Source organism: Cryptomeria japonica, chromosome 9 (genome assembly GCF_030272615.1).
Source record: "Cryptomeria japonica chromosome 9, Sugi_1.0, whole genome shotgun sequence".
NCBI classification, from domain to species: domain Eukaryota; kingdom Viridiplantae; phylum Streptophyta; class Pinopsida; order Cupressales; family Cupressaceae; genus Cryptomeria; species Cryptomeria japonica.
Genome location: NC_081413.1, coordinates 218026922 through 218036897, shown reverse-complemented (window position 1 = coordinate 218036897; position 9976 = coordinate 218026922). Strand labels below are relative to the sequence as shown.

Here is a 9976-nt window from a genome sequence, read left to right as displayed (position 1 = left end):
ACTGTAATCTGCATGAGTGTCCTCAAATGACACTACTCGAATCAGATGGCAAACAAAGGCAAACAACTAAACTCGAAGATACAGATGGCATGAAACACCAAAGCCTGAAGAGCTGATCAATCGAATCAAGGAAGCATTAGAACCAACAGGACAAACCTCCCCATAATGCTGAAAAGGGAGAGGAATAGGTACACTAAAAAGAACGACCAACAAGAACTGCATGACGAAGAAACAGGAACATCGAAGGTGAAGAGAAAGTACAGTGTCGTGGAAGGAACACTCACTTGACACACATCATAAGGCTAATGTTGTGGAAGGAACACTCACGTGATAAAGGTAGACGACAAACAAGGCAAACATCAACCCCCCCATGGCACTTTATAAGTAGTGCATGTACAATAAGGCACAAGATGTGCAAGATCCCAAGTATACAATGCATGGTGGCACTTTATCTCAGTGCGTTTGCATAAATAAAATGCTACAATGATGAGAAGAGACATGAGGCTAGAAATACAGAAAGAACAACCAAAGACGAGACATCCTACTCAAAGAAAGAGATCTCAGGACCTGAAACATCCAAAATATTCACCAAAGTGCTGAAAAGTAAAAAACTGAATAAAATGTACCTAGAGCAGAATCTGGAAAGAAAACTCATATGACTAGAAAGTGCACAAAACAAGCTTCCAACAATATAATTTATTTGAAAAACAAAGTTTGGATGCTCAAGTTATGGCTCCCGGAATGCAAAAAGGAACCTTTGGATTTGACAGAAAAAACATTATCAAAAAAGAAAAATAAAAATTTAAAACCTCCATATCTGGATAGAGCTCGGAAAGAGTTTTCCGACAATATAAGGTTTTTGAAAAAACGCCTCTGTATGACCAAGTTAAAAACACCCTTTTTTTTTTATGAAAATTTTCTGACGCATTTGCAGGCACAACCATATAGATTTTTGTGCATCGTAAAGCGTGCCAATGAAAAAATCATGGCCCAGATGCCCTTGTCACCAAAATAGGTTGAATTATATATCAAAATTCATGGAAATGGCCTCCTAAATCCAACCACGAGGTCCTTTTGGCACCAAAAATGTACCAAAAAATCAGCTACCCCCAGAAATGGAAAAAAACAATTGCACAAACCCCCAAATATACAAATCTGAAGAACAAGACCTAGAATCTCTCATGAAGAGAACAAGGGCATGCAGATCTGGAGCTCTGATACCATATTGGAGTTGAGGAAAAATCAATTCTACAGCTCCCAAAGATCACCTGCATGCAAACCTGTCACAGAAAGAGAGAAGCAAAAAAGCTATGGAGGCCAGAATTCAGAGATCCAGAAAAGAGGAGTCATATTGATTGTACAACAAGAATGCAATTCAATAATTACAGTTGTTTTGAAATTACAAAGAGAGAATCCTTATAAAAGGATACTTGAAACCCAAAAGGTGAAAACCCTAAAGAATTGTAAGATTCCTAAGTTTAGCTTAAGCATAGAGTATAATAGACTAGATAAAAGATAACTCTAACAGTTTTAAAATAAAGAAATGATCTAAAAGATAAACATGTGTTTAAGTAATAGTTGTTTTGGATTTCATTTTGGTTATTTATTGTGAATATAATATGTTTAAATTATATGTTTATCCATAAGAGTTGACATCTAAAACTATTCATATCAAACTAAGAAGAGACAACAAGAGGGACCAACTATAATGGCCCTTTAAAATTAACTTGTGAGCCAATACCTAGAGAAATAAAAAGTAACATCAAACTAACAATATAACTAAACTTAGCATTAATTTGGAGAGAGATCGTTTAGAAAGGCTGCAAAATTTTATGTCTCTCAGAAATTCAAGTGTTCCTTGGCCATGTCCATATTGATATCTTCCAAAGCTTTATCCTTCTCCCTCTAATTTCTTATTCTTATATTTGATCAACCATCAGGAAAATTCTCTTTCCTTTTATGAATATTTTTTTGAAGAATGGTAATTCTAGTAATTGATTTTTTTGTTGTAGTTCTATTAAGCTAAATAACCTCGTTCAGATGTTAATTACTTTCAATTCTAGACATTTTTCTTTTTAACTCCAATACTCTCTAATACTATAACATTATTGAAATAAGACCCTAAAATTTGAAACTTAGTATAAAAAGAAAGACTCAATTTATGTAGCTATCATTTTACTTCAAATTTATCACTTTTCATTTTTACTTTCAATTTTTAACCACAAAAATATTTAAATAGATTAATATAAATTATCTTTTAAATGATAAAACTATTAACTTTTAAAATAAATTAATTAAACAATTACATATAATCATAATAGATATATATATATATATATATCCTTTGAAATTTTTATTTTTAATAAAAAATATTTTTCATAAAATTATTTTCAAAGTAAATATAAAGTCTAAACCCCTTGACCGCATCAAAAGTAAAATGGACCAATGTGATTTTGTTATATAGTTTTAAAGCAAACCATTAAACGTTACATTGAAATTTATATAAAATCCTTTATTAGGTAGGTATTACTTTTTCAGTTAATTAGTTGAGATGAAAGGCATTTATTTGTTGATTCATTATTCTCCATTGCTTTAGGAATTGGGTATTCTTTTAAAAGGTGGTACAGGGTTATAACGTGCCGTCTCTCTCTTGCTAATACTGGGGTTTCACATTACAAATTAAAAACTGAGCGCAAGCGATAAATTACTAGAATTTTCACTATATATTTTTTATAAATTTATTATTATTTAAATTTAGAGATTATTTAGTATATAGGAGAAAATTGTAATCTCAATATTTTAATTTTTAATAGTTTAATATTTAAATGATATATTTTATAGAGAAGTACAAGTTAAATTTGATTTGAATATAAATTATATTTTCTATTTGATTTTTGTTTAAGTCTATTTGATTTCAACTAGCTATTATCCACCAATCGAACATAAAATATTCATTTTTGAATGTTATTTAGATGTTTTTGATATTAAAAGCAACAAAATAAGGATTAACAAAACAATCCAAAAGCAATTTAAGCAAAACAAGTAGTGATTAACAACACATTGACAACATATAAATAATATTAAGCAATCTTAATTTACATTCATATTTAAATGCTAAAGATATTACATAAAGAAAAGAATTTGCATTCTACTTAAGATGTTTGTAAACTTGTTTTTGATAATAAAGCAGCCAAAACAAGGGGGCTGACCCCGAATACACAACAAGCCTCAGAGAGAGCATAACCAACACACACAAGCTGCCAAATGATAGTCAACCCAAGATTGATAACAATCTCGTCCATATAGCAACTTAAACAACAGGTAACCAAAAAGAAACCAACTTTAAACCATCTATCCTTAGAAGTAAGGTAAAGAGAGTCTTAACAAGCCTCATAGGGCTGATAATGAAATTAAACATAACAAGGATCCAGCCGATCCTGAAAGGAAAGCAGCACCCTTCCAGCTCCTGATGCAAGGATGTTTGTAAACTTGTTATAAATAATTAAATTAATCAATTAAAATGCCAAGGATAAAGTTACTTAACTTCTCCTTAACATGATAAGTTTGAATAATGTTTTGAAACACCACCATGTTTAAATATACAAACACAAATAAGAATCTCAAAAAAACTCAAATATGCACGTTAAACCTATTAAAAAAAATTAAGACCTAAATTTCCAAATTAAAATTATACATATAAATTTGAAATTCAATTCTTTATCTAATACTTACTTTATGACAATAATTTACCTAAATACACATGTTTTATATTACATTGAAGTTCTAAAAGGAAGTCGAAGAAAATATAAACAAATCTAATCAACGAAAAGTTATCAACTATCTTACATACGCTTATCAAAAATTGTGTAAAAAAGAGGCAAAATTTAGGAACGGATACTATATTGAAGTTGCTTTGTGGAAATACTATAGATGACTCTCCCTTGAAAAGGGCCTTTGCTTTACCAATCAAATTGAAGGTAATCACATGATGGTAAGTATGTTGAAAGCTAAGTCAACCATTAATAATTATATTATTCAATATGATCACTTATTATTGGGTACTAAAGAATATGGCCTACTTTTAGTACCCTATAAAGGTTAAATTTTATTTTATTTTAGTTAGGATTTTTTAAAATAAAACTTTACATGTTGTGGATGCAATCTATTTTATTAGTTTTGTTTTTTGTTTTTTTGTGTCTTAAAAAAAGGGGTAATTTTTTTTTTAATCAAGCAAGAACAATACAAAACAAGAGAAGCAAGTCAGCCTAAGCAACCGACCAAACAATTCAGCCAAGAACATCTATCAAATCAATCCTCACTAGAGACACCCAAAAAAATCCGCATGTCCTTCATAACCAAGTCTTCTAAAACCCAAGAATAATTAGTGGACAAGTGACCCCAATCATTGGCGTTCCACCCCTTCGTTCCCTCGGATGCCCATTTTGCTAAACAGTTAGTGACCCTATTCCATTCTCGAGGAACATGACAGAAAGAAATAAAATCCAGCGATCTACCAATCCTCTGAATTTGTTTAACCACTGAGACCAAATGCTAGTTTGAACCCTCCACCTATTGCTTATGAAGCAAATCAATCACTGTCTGAGAATCAAATTCACAAATAACCCTTCTTCATCCAAGAGCGCAACTTCTTTCCAAAGCATAAAGGATAGCCAGGGCTTCCATAGAGTTGTTAGAATAATTACCTTTATACATAGAAAAGAAGAAATGAACAACCCCCAAATTATCTCTTCAAACTCCACCAATTCCAACATGCCCAGGATTACCTCTCAACGAACCATCAATATTTATCTTCAACACATCATGAGGATGGGGATGCCAAAAACCATCATGTCGAACTTTCTTTTTATCATGGCGCATCCTCCTAGAAGAGGAAGGCCATGCATGACCCCCCACAACAGGTAAATCTCCAAGATCCGCAGTGGCAGTCAAATCACATTTAGCTTAAATAGTTTCCTACAACAAACTAATAATTCTCATCCACAATTGATGGCTCATCATACTCCTACCCTGAAAGATCCTCATGTTCCTTTCTAGCCAAATTTGCCAAAGAATAAAAGAGGGGCCAATATCCCAAGCAATTCTCAAGAAATGAGTCACAACAGAAGGATTTCCCAAAATCTCCCAAAATTCACTTAAGGAGGAAGCATGGAAACGAGCCCTATTCCACAACCCCCACCAACAGTGCCAAATCTCCTTGGCAAAAGAGAAAAAGAAGAAAATATGTGAAGAGGACTCCTCATAGTTTTTACACAAAACACACCTCGAAGGGGCCCTGAACCCCTCTCTTCTGAAGATTATCCCATGTAAGGCGCCTATTTTGAACCACTAGCCACATAAAAAAGTTACACTCGGGCCATGCAAACTTGTTCCAAAACTGCTTCCACCAACAAACACCAAATCTCCCATAAATTTTCCTATCCAACTCCTGATACCCCAAAGCAACCGAGAATTTTCCTTTCAGATTCGGGCCCCAAGCCTAGATATCTTTTCCCCGCAAGGAGTTACAAATTATGCTAGCCAAAATCTTACCCAGTTCCCGACGATCCTTAGTTGAGCCCCCTGGAGGCCACTCATGTGGCTCCTTCCACCTAAAGACTTCTATTTGACCCACTCTTTGTGATGTTTTATAAGATTCCACCTTATTCCAACTAGGCTCAATAAAAATCTTACACAAAGCCTACAAGCATAGATATAGAGAAATAATAGGAGGAGCCTCATCGCAGGAGTCAGACCAGAATAAGGCCTCGGATCCTCTATTGCAAATCCAGAATAAACCTTGTTTGATCAAATCAACACCCTTCTTGAGAGTGTTCCAAATCATAGAGCCTCTACCCATAAGGCTACAACGAGGAAGATCACTACTCTCCACATCCTCGAGGTATTTCAATGTAAGGATCCTAGCCCAGTATTGGTCTTGCTGACTACACCACCTCCAATAGAGTTTAGCAACCAGGGCCTACCCATAAAGTTTTATTTGGCCAATCCCCAAACCACCTTCCTGCTTCAGTCTACAAATAGAGTCCTACTTAACAAGACTCCACTTCTTAGACATCAAGTTACCAGCCCATAAAAAACTGACAAGAAATAGTGTCAAACTTATGAACAAAGCAGGAAGGAGCAACTTGGACAAAACATTTGTACAAGGGAAGAGCCCGAATCACAGACTTAAGAAGGGTCACCCTCTCGGCTGAAGAAAGCCACCTGCAAGTCCAATGAGAAATTTTCCTCAGAATCTTATCCAACACATCCTATCAAAATCTGTAAGACAAAGAACCAATAGTAATGGAAATGTCGAGATACACAAAAGGAAGAACACCAATCTAGAATTTAAGAATACGAGCAATTCTCTGTTGAATAGGCTTAGGGGTGTTGAAAAAAATAGATGTTTTATCCTCATTAATCTTTTTTCTAGAAGAAGCCAAGTAGATATCCAAATTCCTCCTTATACTAATAGCCTCATCCACTCTAGCCAGCCCCATCAAAGCAATATCATCCACAAACTATAAATGAGAACGAGGGGGAACCTTGCCTTTCCAATTCTAGCCCTGAATTAAGCCTTGTTGGGCTTGAGATTTAATAAACCTCCCCAAGCCTTTAGCCATAATGATAAACAAGTATGAGGACAGAGGATCCCCATGTCTTAAACCCTGAGAAGCTCCAAACAACTCTGAAGACTCTCCATTAATAATAACAAAAAAGGAGGAGGATGCAACACAACTCATGACCCAATTAATCCAACCACTATCAAACCCAAAAGCGGTAAGAACCTTCTGCAAGAAGGACCAATTGACCCGGTCATAATATTTAGCCATGTCAAGCTTGATAAACATGGTCTTTTCTTTAGATGTAGCCATAGAATGGATGACCTTTGTTGCAATCACAATCCCATCCAAGATTTATCTGCCAACCACAAAGCCCCCCTACTCCTCAGATATAATTGAGTTAAACCAAGGCTTAAGTCTCTCAACAATCAATTTAGTAATAATCTTTTAGACAACATTGCACAAGGCTATAGGCCTAAACATGTCCAAGGATTCATCCCCTTCTTGTTTCAGGATAAGAGCAAGGAATGTAGCATTCAAGGCTTTCAACATCTGCTTATTCCTTTGAGATTCCAAAACCACTTCCAAGAGGTCAAGTTTAATAATATCCCAAAACTCTTGATAAAACTCAATAGGAAAGCCATCTGGCCCACGAGCCTTACCTCTCTTCATCTGGAACACCACTCCTTCTAGCTCTTCCAAAGTGATGACTCTATTCAAAGCTTCATTCATTTCCTTTGAAACTAGAGGAGGAATGTACCCCAAAACAAGATCTTCTTCCTCCCTAGCCAAGGGAGTATCCTATTTAAACAAAGATGAGTAATACTATATGATTTCTCTAGTGATCAAACTAAAAGAAGAGAGTTGAATCCCTTCAGAAGATCTAAGAAAAGTAATGAGATTTCCTTGTCTCCTATCACGAACAGAGTTATGAAAGAAAGAAGTGTTTTTATCCCCCTCTTGAAGCTAGTCAATGTGAGCCTTCTGCTTCCAAAAAATTTCTTCACGCAACTCCCACTCCTCAAGATCCTTCACAATAGCAGCTTCTAAAGTAAAATATTCCTCAATTAGACCATGGTCCCAGATGTGACGAGTGATGACATCCAAACGAGATTGGGCAGCCGCTTTAGCAATGAAAACATTGCCAGAGGATTTCCTATTCCATCTTTTCAAGATATACTTAATGAAGTACGACCTTTTAACAAAGGAGGACATAGCAGTCCCAAAAGCAAGCTTCCCTCTAGACTACCAATTAGAAATAGCCTCCTGAAGAGAAGAATCCCTGAGCCACATAAGTTGGAATTTGAAAGGAGGACTTTTAGAGGATTTGAATAGTGCAGTAGAGAGTTTGATAGGCCAATGATCTAAACCTTTCCAATCAAGAATCTCATAGCAGGTTGACCAATTAACCCCCACCCAATATTGATACACAAGAAATCTATCCAGCCTCTTCGAGGTAGCCTCAACACCCCACCTTCTATTATTCCAAGTAAACAAACCATTAGAAGGCTTAATGCCCACTAAGTTGAAAAGATCAATATTATCTCTCAGAAGCTTGGAAGGCTGGTCCAGTCTACTAACACCTCCTATTTTTTCATCCTGGCTAACTACAACATTGAAATCCCTTGCCAGAATCCATGGGAGATATGGAGCAAGAAATCTGACCATTGTGATGTGGGACCAAAGAGAGGATTCTCCTATGAAATCAATAGGAGCATAAACATTGGTGAGAAGAACAACCTCACCAATTTCCATACTTGAAGCAACCAAAGACATCGAACATTTAGTTGAAATCCACAACAAAGGGACCACCTTTCAAGGGTCCCAGAGACAAGCCACACCACAAGAACTGCCAAGAGCCCCAATGCACTGACCCTGACCTGTAGACAAAATTTTAGGCACTAAACTCAAAATGCCCTCTACCGAAAGCTTAGTCTCCTAAATAAAAATAATATCAGGAGAGTGCATACGAATAAAATATCGAATAGCCTTTTGTCTAGGGATTTTATTCATACCCCTCACGTTCCAAGAAAGGACTATCATTTTTGAGATGATGAGAAATGGGAATCAATGATATTTATTGAACCAAACTCAACCAATGTCTCACCAATTAATTTCACTTTCTCCTTATCCTTCTTCCTACCCACCTTAAGATGCTTCTCTGGAGCAATCTTCTTAAGGTTTTTTTGTTGAACCCCAAGAGTAGGAGGGTTTTCCTTACTCTTACTAACAACTCGAGGGTTATTTTCTAGAATGATCATAGCATTGGTTGCCCCAATGCTACCCTCCCCCACCATACAACAAGAAGGTTTTGGAACCCCAAAAGTAAGCTCAAGAATTTTAGTATCTATAAGAGCCTCAGTACCACTAGTTTGAATAACATTTGGGATGATGCTATCCTCCACTCCATCTGCTTGTTCTGTGTTCATGATTTCTTGACTAAATGGACTCATCCAAGAACCTCATCAAACTGATCCAAGTCCTCCAAAGCATCAAATTTGTTAGAGACCACATCAATTTGCCTATCCTGTAGAGTTCTCTTCTATCCCCTACCCTTATTGTGGGCCTTAACTAAGATAAATCCCTCCTTGTCTTCCACCACGGGAGATTTCCCTTTATCTTGCTTAGGTAGTGGGCAGGAAGAATCATTGCTAAGATATCCTGAATGATTAGATTTCAGACACATATGTTGCAAGTGGCCATATTCATAAGAAACTCGACATCAAAAGGGAAGGGTTTCGTAATCAAATTGTTGAATCCAAGAGGAAGATCCAAACCGAATTTCAATTGAATACGGTAAAGGTTTTCTCAAATCAACTTCAATGCAAACACGAGCATAGGCAATTACATTTTTATCCATAGTTTGTTGTGATGGACCCACTAGTTTTCCAAGGAATAGTGCCACTGAGTGAAAAATATCACGTCTCCAAAACTCCAAAGGGAACCAAGAGAGACGCACCCAGACTGAAACTCTAGATAGAAGCTCCTCAAATGGATTAAAGCCAACATGCCATGGCTTAATGAAAAGCCCTACTTGATTATAAAAATTATGGACCACCTTCAAAGGCCTTATTCTTGTCAGAGATGCTGGAAAAAACCACCAGAAAATAGCTATTGGTGGCAAGCAAAACCTCCATATCTCCTTCAGGATTCCAAGTACGTTGAGCCCATGACTCCAAAAAAGGCAAAGAGAATCAAATACCCAAGAACTTGTATATTAAGGCATGGTTAGAAAGATAATTAACATTCTCCTCCACTGTGTTCGGTGGAATCACTAACACAACCCTTTTCTCACTTCTAGCAAGGCAACCATTCACTTTCTGAGGTTGAAAACCATCATTCTGCGAAGAAGTTCCCTCAAAACTAGGCTTACCCATTCTATAACTTGAAATTTCCTAAACCATGGGAGAAGA

General features: G+C 36.0%; 1 long non-coding RNA gene across 1 annotated transcript; it reads right to left on the bottom strand.

Moving 5' to 3' along the window:
• Window positions 1–3123: 3123 nt before the first annotated feature.
• LOC131858031 (uncharacterized) lies at window positions 3124–3813 on the bottom strand. Its single transcript, XR_009358838.1, has 2 exons — window positions 3733–3813; window positions 3124–3466 (listed from the first exon to the last, which is right to left on the bottom strand). It is a non-coding gene; the product is annotated as an uncharacterized LOC131858031 (long non-coding RNA).
• Window positions 3814–9976: the final 6163 nt, after the last annotated feature.